Source organism: Phasianus colchicus, chromosome 4 (assembly GCF_987193195.1).
Source record: "Phasianus colchicus chromosome 4, bPhaCol1.hap1.1, whole genome shotgun sequence".
In the NCBI taxonomy this organism is placed as follows: Eukaryota; Metazoa; Chordata; class Aves; order Galliformes; family Phasianidae; genus Phasianus; species Phasianus colchicus.
Genome location: NC_143439.1, coordinates 53,363,961 through 53,377,248, shown reverse-complemented (window position 1 = coordinate 53,377,248; position 13,288 = coordinate 53,363,961).

The window sequence follows — 13,288 nt, the reverse complement described above, 5'->3', positions numbered from 1 at the left end:
ATTAAATACATATAATATATTTATATATATAATATAATTATAAATATTAAATATAAATATAAGTATTATAATTAATGATTAATATTATTAATTTATATTAATTATATAAATAATTTTGCACCAGTTCTTTTTTCTCCAATTTTCATACAATTTAAAAATATTTCATATTATAGGGGAAACTTATTACTTTTGGTATATCTTTGTATTACTACAAAGTAACATCATTAATCTCGAGCTACCTCAAGAAAAGGAGTGTTTTAATAAAGCTATAAGGTCAGGAGAAGTTGCAGTTTGAAGATATTTGAAAAACTAATCATTAATTCAACTCTAAAGTTCTTGGTTTCAGCAGAACATATAATTTCTTTTAAAAGCCATCAGAAATTTTCTAAATACCATTATCCTTCTTAAGTTTCTTCTATACATAAGAATTTTAATTGACAGATGTGTATATTAAACATCAATATACATAGCCTTATACAGACAGAGTCTTGAGTTATCTCAAAGATGTCCAGAAATATTCTTAGAGGTAAATTTCAATTTCTCTGTGATTAAATTTTAGCAACAACAGACTTTATGTTGCATTTGCTGGAAGGCAGATTCAACTTTTTAGAGAGAGAGATAAAAAGATAGATTTTAATATTTTATTCTGATGAGTCTGTGTTTTGTCGTTGCTGGTGTCTTTGCTTTGTTTTGTTTTTTGCCAAAGGGAGATGGTGTAAGAGATTATTAGTTTGCATCATCATTGTCTCAAAGCTTGCTGAAGACATTGACGACCAAGTTCAGGCAAGTCCTGGTCAGGGGTTGAGAAATCTTTTGTCTGGAGAAGTTTGATGGACAAGTTCTGGGCAAGGATTGTGAAATCTTTTGTCCGAGGGTCACATATGGACGGGGCCGGGGGCAACGAGAGAGAGAGAGATAAGCTGCAGCTTAATAGCTGTGAAGTGATCTTTTGTGTGGACTTATCTCAAGGAAGATGGCCATCTCAGGAAGTACTCGCATGACTCCTGCTGCTCAAGCGCCCAGGGATGTCACGTAGGCAGGAGAAGAAGTAGGATAAAAGAGGAATCGAAAACCATGAGGATAGGTTTCTGCCATCAGATTCCTCACTACGGAATTCTGCATGCTGACAGACTCTCCTGGGCCTGCTACCTGAGTCCTGCTTCCCCCCAGGTTGGCTCTGCGACTGCCTCCTGCTGCCTGCTTGCTGCCCAAGGCAGCCACGCTGCTGCTCTGCCCCCCCGCTGCTTCTGCCTCGGACCTTCGAAACGCCGTGCAACGGGACCGCTGCTGGATCCTGGTGGTGACTATCCCCGCTTCACGGCATTCTTGCTTCTTTCCCATCTTTTTTATCGCCCTCCTTCCCTTCCCGTCTCCCTAGTTAGGATTTATAATAAACTGGTTGGACTAACATATGAGCCGTTGTTTCTTAATCTCACACCGGGTATACAGATATTAAAAGAACCTCATCTCCCTCCTATAAATTGGAGCGAGACAGATGGTGGAGTCTCTTGTCCCTGGTTCAAGAGGCATCTGGATGAGGTGCTCTGAGATAAGGTTTAGAAGCTTAGTGGGCAGTAATGGTGATAGGAGGACAGTTGGACTAGATGATCTTGCAGGTCCTTTCCAACCTTGTGATTCTATGATTCTATGATTCTACGCGATATTATAGTAGAGTCTCTGACTGATTTGATTCATGACATTTAATTTCTGTAGAAATTGCTCAATTTTTTAAACAATGCCAGTATGTATAGATGTTCGATAACATTTCATAAATTCTGGCTCCTCTTTTCTTGGGCATTATAGAGAAACTTATTTAAATCTTGTATCTGGTGGTACAGTTGAATAATTGCATTAAGCATATGTCTACGCCCTAGAAGTAGCTTTCATCACTGTATTACACACAATTAGATAAACACAAATAGATCTTTCAGGAATGCACTGTAAGTTCCTCCATGTTTTCATGGCATGAAGACTACACATATGAAGTTGCTGAAAATGACTAATATGATGAATAGTTTGTTTTATTCTTGAAATCATAATGAAGAAAGATAAATAAGTGCTATAAGTCTGGTTTAAAATAAAATTAATAAATATTTTCTCAGTAGCAATCTTTTCAGATGTTTAGCTTCTTGATTTCATCCCATTTACATAATTTCAGTTTTGTGTGTGAGATGCAGAATATTAGATCTAGGTTAATCTCTCATTACAGACAGAGTTAATTCATAAGGTACATTTATTGTGGCTAAATACTCTATTTTTTTTTTTAATCTGATATGATCTGATTCTAGAGGAAATTTGCCTTATAAAGATTTAAGGAATAGATATTTTTCTTAATAAAGTTGCTTTCATGCTCAAGTAATGCAAACAGTTGTCTCTCTAGATAACTCTCAAGTCATTTGCATGCAAGTCTGTAGATAATGATTGCAGCAACCAATTTACCAGGTTTTATCATTATTCTCCCATCTCTTCATGGATTTAACAGTCACTAAAAATGATAGATGATGCATCATGATCCTGAAAACCTTGCGCAATGAAAAATGGTTCTGTGATCCCAGTTATACTTTAGGTAACAATTATCATTTATGTATAGATTAATTTCACCATGATGAAGTAGATATCTGAGATAAGGAAATCTGAATCTCCCTCAGTGTCAGTGTAATCAGTGCAAGGCTTTTCTTACCCACCAGAGCTATACCTTATTTTTAAGGGAAGATTTCATAACTACTAATTTATCATTTGTCAGATGTAATTACTTTAAAAAATGTAAAATGTGGTGTGCAAAATGTTCTGAAAGCTGGTAACATATATTCTGAAAAAATAACTAGAGAAAACAACAGTTTAACTGTTTTTTTTTGCTTAACATAACATTATTGACACTCTATTCATAGGAGCCTTTGTTTCTGCGGTGGTTTTTTTGTTTGTTTGTTTGTTTTGTTTTGTTTTGTTTTGTTTTAACAGGCACTTTCATCTTGCATATCCAGACACTCACAAGACTCCTTGTACAGAAGGTTAAATTTTTGTTCCTTAATTTTCTTAAAATTTTGCTTTTTTTTTCTTTTTTGAGACACTTATTCCTGGCTTTTTCTGTCTTGACAGTATGATTAAGGTTTTTGTCATTCTTTTCATATGTCTCTTCTTTTCTCCTGTTAGTCTCATCTTTACCTGCTTTTTCACTCAAAATGTTAATTTTTCCTTATTCCCTAAAAATCCTAGCTTTGTGTACTCCACCATTTCAGATGCTCTTATTTCTCTCATGTAAACAAATTTTCTTGTCCCTTGCTTATTTTCACTGTCTGAAGGCTACCCTTTTGATAGCCCTTTTGATATTTCTTATCAAACCTCATTTCAGCTGTAAAACAAGTTGAGTTGAACCAAAAATCACATCCTCTACTATAAAAAACTTTATTATGTAATCAAATATTTTTCATAAGCCTTTTAAATATTGCTAAGCCAACAGTTATCTTTTGCTGAGTGCCCAAAGGGCAAAACATCGTACTCTCTGCTGTGTTAAGTATGTGAAAGTAATTATTGATAACCAAAATGCACCCTAGTGAATGTTTAAATGAAAAGAGAATGGTCTACAGAGAACTTTTAAAAATACCCTGAAAATGAAAACACTAATGTATTTGCTACTAGCAACTGGCCTCAGAGAGAATTTTCTCAACACCAGAAGTTTAGTAACTATCTTGAAGAATGCCATGGAACGATGTCTCAAAACTTGCATTATAATCAGTCAGAACACATTTGAAGAGGATTTTATTTGAAGTTTCAACCATAAATCTTGTCTTAAATCTTTAATCTCTAGTGGGTTGGTCATTTCTCCAACAAGGAATTTCAGCACCAGCTGTTCAGCTTTTGCCAAAGCTCTGTAAAGTGATTGATTTATCCCTGTTCACACCCTCAGGACATAGTTGGTCTATTGGCCCCTATAATCCTAAATGACAGTGTGGATTATAGATGCACTGTACTTGAATTAATTTGTATTTGTGAGTAAATGCATTCTGTACACACTTACAAAAAAAAAAAATAATAAATAAATAAATAAAAAATCATCAGTCCTCAAAGATAAGAGAAAGACATTGAACAACTCTGAATTCCTAAAATATATAAAAAGAATAATATTGCAACTTACTATTTAACTCATTTTTATTATATAAGCTAACAATTTAGTTAGGATTCCTGCATACTTGATATGTTCTACTGAATTAAAAGTCTCTTAGCATCCTGGAGCTTTTACTAAAAATCATCATCAAAGTTAGTAACATGAGTGTAAGTATTTCCCTAAAGTTTAAGTCTGCATGCTAACCGTCTTATCACTAGAGAATTTTACCAGACAGTTTGGCTATAGATAGCAAGTGTTTCTGAACACTGTTTCATGATATAGTGGGAAGACTTTTATTCAGAATGTTCTTCCAGTTCATTTTCCTTAAACAGGATTTCTAGTTTTTCAGAGAATCAGAATTGTTCGAGATGGAAAGGACCTTTAAAGATCATCTAGTTTAACTTCCCTGAAGTGAGCAGGGACAGTTACAGTTAGATCAGGTTGCTCAGAGCCCCCTTCAACCTTACATGTCTCCAGAGATGAGGTATCCATCACCTCTCTGGGCAACCTGTTCCAGTGCTTCACTACCCTTATTGTAAAAACTTATTTTTGCATTCAGTATAAATCTTCCTTCTTTCAGTTTAAAACCATTTTTCCTTGTTCTACCACAACAGATCCTGCTAAAGCATCTGACCCTTTCTTTCTTATAGCCCCGCTTTAGATATTGGAAGGCTACTATCACTTTCCCCAGAGTTTTCACTTCTCCAGGCTGAACAGACCCAACTCTTTCAGCCTCTCATTCAGTCCCAATATGGGAAGTGTTCCATCATGAAACACTTGGATCATTTTTGTGGCACTCTTCAGGATGTGCTTCAGTGGTACTGAGGACTCCATATCTGGACACAGTGCTCCAGGTGAGTTCTCACCAACGCAATGTGGATGGGCAGGTGGTGGACTCAACATCTTGAATTCTTCAAGAAACACATAGATGTGGCACTGAGAGACATGGTTTATTAAGCATGGTATTGGGGGGTTGATGATCTTTTCCAAAAAGTTAACTTTTCCAATAATAATGATTCTATGAAAAGTATTACTTGTTTTCTAAATTTTAATCTTTAATGAAATAAAGACAACACAGCTGATGCCATCCAGATTAATATTGCATTACTTCCAATTATACGAAAACATCTTAACTATGAAGAGAAGATGATAACGAATGGTTTTAGTAGATTCCTGCTTATCAACAAGCAAATATATTTTATATACTCAGGAAAATAAAAGATAAAATGCAAGAGCATTTGCGGTGAACCTTACACATGTATATTCAATCCATCGCTACTGATTTGAGCAGCCAACTGTAATGCAGTATCTTACTGTGAAGCTACAAACAAACTTCTTTGAAGTAGAAGATGGAGAACACATGCTTTGAGATCATCTCAACTTCCTGCTCTCCTGAAAAGTATTTTAGCAATCCAAATATATTGCAATTGCATGTCAGAAATCTCTAAATGGGAAGTTTTCAATCTTGGTTTTCCCCTTATATCAAAGCATCACCGTTCCCTTTTCTCAGAAGACTGAATCCTCGAGTCAGAGATGTTGCCCTAATCTATTATGCTTGTTTGGTGCAAAGGAAAAGGAACATGCAGATGGAAGAGAATTACCTAAATTAAGGCAGAAGATTTTTAAAGTTGACTACATAGAAAATGTGGTTTGGAAGAAATTTAAATGGGAAATGGCAGATTTACAATCTGATGTGATTAGATAGAAAATATTATTCTATCTAGGTGACTAATTTAGGAATCTGAAACTGATGACGAAAGCTTTAAAGGTAGCTTTCATAACAGAAGCATTATCATCCACAATTTTTATTGCAGTTACAATTTCTGAAGTGTTTCAATATGGACATAAGCATAGGATCTGTGCCCACTGTTAAGAGGAGAAATCATTATAACTAGAGCTGAGGTGTCAGGTTGAAATGACAACTGATTACACTTGCAAAGTAATGAAAACTAAAGACACAGCTGAGTTAGTATCTGTCATATCGAGGATGTTTATTTTATGAAATATTTCATCCTGAAGGTAAATAAATGTCTGAGGTTTGAAATCAAAGTTTTTGGTTTAAAAGAAATGCATTAATGCAATGAGAACTCAGTTTTGTATATGTTCACATTTTAAATTGCTCTGTCACAAATTAAATTGCAAGAATATTATGCTTTATTTGTGCTAGTGTATCTGGCTATTCTAATACTTAACATCATTTCAAAAAAGCAGCTCTGCCAATTCACTGCTTTCAGATCTCTAAACAGTGTTCTCTCTGAGTGTACATAAATTCTCTCAAAAGGAATTTCCTTAGGTACATTTTGAAAAAACTTAATTACAGTTTCAAAGAAAGGAAAAGTCTTCTCTATGAATCATTTAAAATCCTGGCTTAAAAAGAATTATCATGGCATAGCCAACATTAGTTATTCACAGATAGAAAAATCACCAGGATTTCACTTTCTTAGGCATAACTGCATTCTCTCTGAGACAGAAATGCACAAATGCTTTGAGCAGCACCCTGAGAAAATAGTATTTCTGAATACTGTTATGCCAGTAGTCTCTGATATGAAGGAACGAAAGATGATGCAAGAAGCAATTTCTTATATAAAGTCCTCCTCTCCTGTCCTTGTTGTAGACAAAAGTGATTCTTTCTGCAAAACAGAGATTCTTCATCTTTTACAGAGTCTGTTCATTTAGTGTGAGGTAGGAAACAATATTAAAGATATGGGTAAGACTGAAGAATTTCTCCTGTAAGTGAAAGAAAAAGAAGAATGTTAGTAGATAAGTAACAGACAGAAAACATAGTCAAAATTAATGGAAATGAGGAGAGGTACTTCTGTGCTTGGGAAAAGCAGATAAATGTAAACCTAGAGAGGAAGATGGACATATTTCTGGAAAAAGATTTGGAGTGATTTTGGGTGGCAGGGAGAATGCCTACTAGTTATTATAAGCAATCAATTATTATAAGAAATCTTTGACTCATGCTTGAGAATTATTTCCTTTCCCATATTTGAAGAAATATCCCTCACTTGTTTGTTTGTAAAATGAAAAAAAAATCAAACAGAGGAATATTAAACAATATTTTTGTTGATTGATCCTATCTCTTTTTGAGTATAGAACTGAGACTGAAGAAGGCCATTCTTTGGACTAAACAAACAAATAAACCTCAAGCAAAAAGAACTGCAACAACAAAACAACACCAGACAGAGCTACCACAAAGTTCAAAACACAAAAGGATACTTCACTTGTGTGCTTTAAATCTGCAAATACTGTGTGGCTTTAAGACAGTTTACACATTATAATCTTTTTATTTGTAACCCAAGTAAGGAAAATACACCCAGAAAGGAAAAATAAAAAAGAAAAGCAATGTTAATTAACGATTAATTGACGAGCAGACACAGGCATCAGTACTTTCACAGAAAACATTCTATGAGTACGGAAAGAAAACAGAAACTTTACCAACGATTCAGAACACAATAAGAAAGTCACAGTTCAGCATGACTCAGAAATAAAGAAGTGAGATGAAAAGCCAAAATAATCCCTCTGCATTTACATTTGAAGCAAAAATAAACCTAAGGAAAATGAGATCCTGATACAAGAATTGATGGAAGAACTAGCAAGAAGAGAAAATGTTAAGGTGTTCCAATTTTTTTGCTCTTGCCCTTACTATCAATTTTTTTTTCTCAAGATTCTTAGGTTTATTTTGAGAATAGACAGAGTTTGAAGGACTTAGAACTATTAATGACACAGAAAGATGAATTCAGGGATAGTATAAGTAAACTGCATATGCACAGACCTATAAGAGAGAAAAGTGTATTCCCAAGGATATCTGATTAACTTACTGGGTGATCTTCAGTAATCTTGAAAACGTCATAGAAGACATTCCCAATGACAAGAAATGCTGCACCTGTTTTCATAAAGAGCAGTAAAATGTCTTCAACCTTGCATTTATAAAAGTAGGTTATAGGTGCTTTCATGCTACAAATACAAAAAAATACAGATGCAAAATAGTTGCAACAGTATCATAAAAAAGTTCATCATATTTCTTCTGATCATTCACAGATTACTTGGATACAATGGTAATTTTTTTTTTTACAGTGCTAATTGATAATTTTATTAATCAATTTGGGTATGACAAACATAAGAGAAGAGTTATATTATTTGTACTTTCAGCTGAAAAATATGGAAGACTATATTCTTTTTCTCTATGGTTCCACATGATTGAAATGAGAAATATTTAGGATCATCAGTGTTTAAGCACAAGCGAAAGGAGGAAGTTTCTTTTCTTTCCATTTTTTTTCAAGGCAGTCCTTGTAGAAATGATAAAATGTGCAAAAACTTATTTTATCATATGGTTTGATTTTTCTGATGGATCATAAATTTGAAGATGATAATGAAAAAAATAACTTGGTACAGAAGAAGGACATCTAAAAATATTTACTTAGCAAAAGGCAGACTTGAGAAAATGTGGGCCTGCTGTTTAATGGGGCAGAGGTTGTGGTGACACAGGGCATGGCAAAGTTGAGGTTCTCAATCTGTACTTTGCTAAGTACATTGTCTTAAAAACTTGAACTATTTAGGAACTTAAAATGTTCTTTAGATACTGGAACTTCGTTTTTACATATTGTATGATAATTCTGAAGATTGTTTTAGATAGATGTCAAGAATTATTATGACAGACTGGTATTATCATAAGAAAGCAATTTATCTGTCTTTGAAAATATTCAAAAATTTTTCCTATGAATTTTTAAATTGTTCAGATTTTAATTTTCAATGTATGACTTTAAGAGGAAAATCTCAATAAGGATTTTATGTAAGCTTGTTTATCCACGAGTGTAGTTAGAAAAAAAAACAAACTAACAATCATGATCAGGCAAGAAAAATGAAATGATTACATTAAATAACATATAGAAACAGTCAAATGCTCAATACACATTTTTTACTTCTATCAAGGGAATTTACTTACTCATTCTTTCCATTTCAAACAAACTTCCAAAAAGTTAGATCAAGGATACATTTTAAATGCAACATGATCCATGAATGTTTTACTTTTTTGTGAGGAATTGTGTATAGTTCACAAAAAAATAGCAGCTTGCAACATTTCTTCAGACTCCTTTCTTTTGTATTTTGACAAGAGATGGATCTGTATGACTGGAAAAAAAAAAGAAAAAAAAAAACAAAACAAAAAACAAAAAAACCTATGGTGGTAAACTAATCCACTCCAAAACCAAACATTTTTATCTCTCTTTTCAGTATATATTTTCCAAAAATTATGAGACACAATTTTCAATGTGTCATGGCAGGTCACAAAATGGAATTGCAAGACCTGAATACAGATGCAGGATGAGAGATGTTTAAATAGCCAAAGCAGTACTACCAGTAAATGTAAAATTATAGTCTTATAGATTCAGTTCAGTTCATGCTTCAAGAATCTTGCACTGAAAGAAGGTTTAATAGTCTATCTTCAAATTCTAGTCTTTTAGTTATTTATTTCAGTAAAGAGATTAAATGAGAGTAATAAGTAAGAGAATGGGAAGCACTGTATAGAACAGATGAGGAAAGAAGACTTCAGCAGAATGAGGGGAGAAAAGATAACTGTTGAAAAAAAAAGCAAGAAGTACAATAAAAATGAAAAAGAACAAGTAAAATTAAAGAATAGAAGTGGAATGAATGAAATATGTGAATAGAAGAGTAGCAAAGGTAGTTAGGATACTATTAAAAATGAACTCCAAAATATCAAATTACTGCATTTGAATGTACTTTTTTTCTGTCCAGGTCCATATTTTGCTCAAATTTGAGGGAAAATCACCAATTCCTGAAAAAATGGATTCCTCTCAGGACTGGATTTTTCCTTTGACTTCAGCTTTAGCAAAAATCAAACATCTTGAATATAGGATATTTTATACATTTTTCAGTTTTCTTTTCAGGACTTCACTGAAAGTTTAGTTTACTTCTCTTTAATTTACTTCACTTAGTTCTTTGGAGCAGGTGACATTGCAAATGACTTTCACAATAAAAACTGATCCTTGCATCTTTCAACCAGTTTATTCCCTCTCTTCTTCTGCTTGTTCCAGATCAAGGTATTGATTCAAAGAATGTTCAACTGAGCTAAATCCTTGCTGCTATAAATTAAATGCAAAATTTGGATGAATGGCCATAAATGTATGATTACCTTTTAAAGGATTACAATTTCAAAACAGGAATATCTACTACCATGCATGTGTCCATGTAAGTAAATGGCTTTGTGGTGTTCAGCTGCCTGCAGGATTAAGCTACAGCACACGTTATATTTTTATTTATGTTTACTTTGTGTCAGTACTGTATCAAAATTACATCTAAATCTGTAGAAATTGTTCTTGGGCTTATATTTCGATACAGAGAAACCTGACAATATAAACTTTCTATAATCTCCAAAAACTTAGATGTTTTAAAGTAAGTTGTCATTTATACTAATGAAAAATAGATTTTTAAAGACAAGATTCTTGTGAAATATTTAGCGTTCTGAAACTAAGGCAAATTTTGGAAATACACATATCTTCCACCTGGTGTTCTTGATTTTATTCAAATTTATCTGATTTCATTATATTTTGAAACATTTCTACTGGTTAAATCTTGAATCCACTACCAAAGAGATCCAGAAGAGTTTTAAAATTGAGCATTTACCACTATTACTGGTTACTGGTTTTCAAAGTATATTGGGTATTTTGTAATAAGCACATTAAAATTACTAGTATTCATTCTTTGAATTTGATTGAGTTAGACTGTTTTTATACACAAGCTATAATATAAAAGGGTGATTTGCAAGTTCATTAACGAAATTCTATACTATTTTGTATGCATTGATGCCGTAGATTTGAATCTTATGCAAGTTTTTATAAAGTCATTGCTTTTATACACAGGCTACAGTTACATTTATTCTGACTTTTATAATGTTAAAGTCCATATGTGATGTCATACCTTATCCTTGGAGGAGCTTGACCACATTGCAAATCACAAAAGAATTTTGATAAAAAAATAAATGTATAAGGACATTTATCATGAACTAGCCTGGTGAAATAATGAATCTGCTCTGATCACTTACTGGCCTAACTTCTTAGAGCTGCATGAAGGAACTGGTCGCAGCAGCTGTTTCATCATCCTTGGGACTGCCTTGCTGGCTTCCTAGCCCATCCTAACTTTTGGTGCTACTCAGACAGTTAGGTGCTCTGGCTTGAGAATCTTATCCACCTTGTACTAACTTTGGGATGGACAGTGTACTTCTAAGTATTTTTTTTAGCTGGCAGTATATAAGTTTAAGTTTAATCTTCAAAATTTGTAGTATAAATCTAATGTTTAGTGTCTTTTTATTACCTTTTCAAGTACATGATAATAATGGGTTGTTGTTCTTGGTTTTTTTGTTTTTTTGTTTTTTTTTTTAATGTGTTCTTTTCCTCATTTTCATTTCAGTTGAAATTATATGAAAAAATTAATTCACAAATGCTGTTGATCACTGCTAGTCTTTTCATGAATAAAATAAATGACAAAAGGAAGCAAAATTGTCAGTCTTAAAATGACTGTAAGCTACAACATTCAAACATTAAATATTTTATTGTTAATATTGGGTAGAAAGATCATTCAATCAAATAAGCTTGAATGGGCTCCAAGCATTCATCCTGTATCTGTGCTTAACCTGTGAGTCATTGCTGTAATAGTAACTTTCAAATGATTTTATTTATCTCTCTTTCTTTGGAAATTCACTGTAGTAAAATGCTAAGCTGCTATTCCTGTCATGGTGATTTACCACAGTTAAAAGCTCCCAGATTTAAAGCAAACAAAGCTATGAAGTAGGTGGGAATGTTGAACTTACACATAGTTGGAAACAAAGCAATTCAGTGTTTTTAACAAAGACAATTACATATAAAATTATATGTACTTAGACAATTTACTTAAATGGAAACTCTTAACACAGCAATTTGTGAACTAGACCATTATGACTGTCATTTTAGTTTCAATTTTAGAAAATTATTTCATAAGACATATTGTGTCAAGAATGCTCTTAAAAAGATAATTATTGTAAAAATCTGTTTGATGAAATTATATTAAGATATCAGTATATGCGAATAAAGATGCATATGCAAAAATAGCTTACTGTCTGTTGGATGTCTTCAGAAATACTGAACAAACAAATACAGTTCAAACATATTTACCATCATTCTGCTATCAGAGCTCTAATAAACTACTTTCATTTCTTAAGAAATTAGTTGTATGAAAGGGAAAAAAATCAACTGTAAAATTAAATGTAAATTATGTAGACAATATCAGCCAATGGTAGGTATCAAAATCTTGGAAAAGTCTAATATGTATAACCCAAAAGTAATGGGCTTTCATATCACTTTACTACTTTACAAGGTCTTTTTTTTAAGGTCCAATAAAAAGGAGCTAAAGTTGTATAAGAAACCTTTGATAACACTGTTTTATAAAGCAGAAATATTTAACATTTTAAGTAGATGTTGCTGAAAAAAAAATTATTCTTTTTTACAGTGTGATATTTATCATGGTTTTAGACTTTGAAATGTAATCAAGTAATCAGAAGACTGATTTTTAACTATTTTTTTAATGAAAGTAGTAACAATCAACAGTAACTCCAGTAGTAACAGTAGTAACTGTTGATTCCTGTTTTCTTTGTAGAGAGACGTAAATTATATACATGCAGACAAATTCTTACAGAAGCATATAGTATATCTTCTATATCCTTGTTTATACCTAGACAAACCTTATTCTGCAAGTGAAAGGAAAGATGCATTAATACAAAGAAAATATGTTTGGTTGTTTCTCTTTAGAAGAAGTCTTAAGGTCCAAAATTAAAAAATAGGTAAACAATTGAACATTGCTGGAATTCCTCTGCTACTGTAGATTAAAAAAAAAAGTTAAGAAAAAATGTCAGGGAGGATACATCAAAGTACAGCAGTCTTTTCTCTGTCTCTTCATTTCACTCCAAAATAACCCCTAGGTATTGGGCTGACTGGGAAGCACAGGAAACCAGAATCTGTTGCTGCTGTGTTATCAGTGAATCAAGTAAGCACAAAAAAACCACACACAGTCATGTAGATGAAATATTGTTATTGGCAAAATAGCAAAACTGAAGCCTGGATTAAATAATAATAATATAAATAGTCTAGGTTATTGATTTGTTTAGGATTCTGGGAATTTGAATGGAATGTATCAACA